Below are 1,512 nucleotides of genomic sequence, written 5' to 3'. Positions count from 1 at the left end.
TCCTCCCCCCCCCCCCCCCCAATACAGACACACACACACACACACACACACATTGATCGATAGATAGGTATAATCCCGGGAAATCCGAGTTGGATTAAGAATGTGCCATTGTTTATTATATAAACATAAATTTTGGACAAGGCACTATTTGGCCAAGGCACATTTTCTTTTACAAACTTTAAAATTGAAAGGGCAAACACCCAAATTAAATTAATGGTGGGATTTCAAAGTCCCAAAGATTGAAAATACTATTGTAGCGTTTTAGTTAGGGAAACACTCGGGTGACAGGTAAACGTCTGTTTAATTACCTTGTGCTAATTAATCGCGTTCCCTGGTTAAAACGCTACAATATATTGCTGCCAAATCAGGAAGTCCAGTACACACGACATTCTTTTTTTCTTGATTTGTGTCGCATTACGCTATACTTATTTCTGATATAGTTAATTGTTTCCCAAAGTGGGGCGTGTGTGACCCGGGGAAGAGGCTTATTGTGTAGTATTATCTCTGTGGTGTAGGTTTGTTTGGCACCGGGCATGCGCATACACAGTACAGAGCAGGAAATAGGAAGTGCAGCAAACAAACGCTCAAGAGCCGCCACGGAAAAATATTTAGAAGGGATGGTAAGATAGGCGTTGAGAGGCGGAGGTAATGAGACAAACGAAAGTCACCCGAAAGCTAAGATTAGGAAATATGACGAAGCCCATGTAGCGCTTGGCTTAACTGTGACAACGTTGGGAGACAAGGAAAGGCCGTGTCTAAAAGTGTTGCCATATAAATGAAGACATTGTGGCGGACACAACATGACCTAAAGACATTACACCTCTTACGTAGAGAAACCGCGAGTCTTTTTCTGCGAAAACGTGCCGAATATTGGTAACAACCATCCCACTTTGTAAAAGCTACTTCATTAAACTAGCGAGCACTTTTATATTAATAAATTTTCATAAAGTTATCCTTTGTCGGAAGTTGATCTATATTTCTTTATTTTCCTTAATGTTAATAAGGATACAATGTCGTACAGAGGTGTACATCTAACATTTTTTATAGATAAATTATACTATTTATAGTTGTGGCGGAGGCGCGAAACGTTTTTACCTCTTCGGGATGGGGGGGGGGAACAGAAAATAACTGAGGCACTGATATAGTTGAACATACACCCGCCTATATTAGGAGTCACCAACTCTTATAACGCTGATTGGCTACATTTATTACGTCACATGAACATACTGCAACGCCTAATGAAGATATCTGCAACGAGGCTTTCACTCCAATTGTCGTCATTTATTCCCATCAATTTCTGTAGATACAACCGTAATAGATTATGCGCTCCACATCGCTCATTCTACATTCTCGAATCTTCCCGCTCCCACCCCCGTCGACCCGCCTCTGTGCACCAATCACCGGACCGCATCCTAAATGACAAACATGCAGTCCAGTGATCAGCGAAGGGCCGGAGAGTGACAGGTCGACAGCCTATAGCGTCTATTCCGGGGACGCTACACTACTTTATAC

This window comes from Fistularia commersonii, chromosome 12 (genome assembly GCF_037954325.1).
Source record: "Fistularia commersonii isolate RoL2024-O1a breed Wild chromosome 12, RoL_Fcom_v1.0, whole genome shotgun sequence".
In the NCBI taxonomy this organism is placed as follows: Eukaryota; Metazoa; Chordata; class Actinopteri; order Syngnathiformes; family Fistulariidae; genus Fistularia; species Fistularia commersonii.
This window is presented reverse-complemented; position numbering follows the sequence as displayed.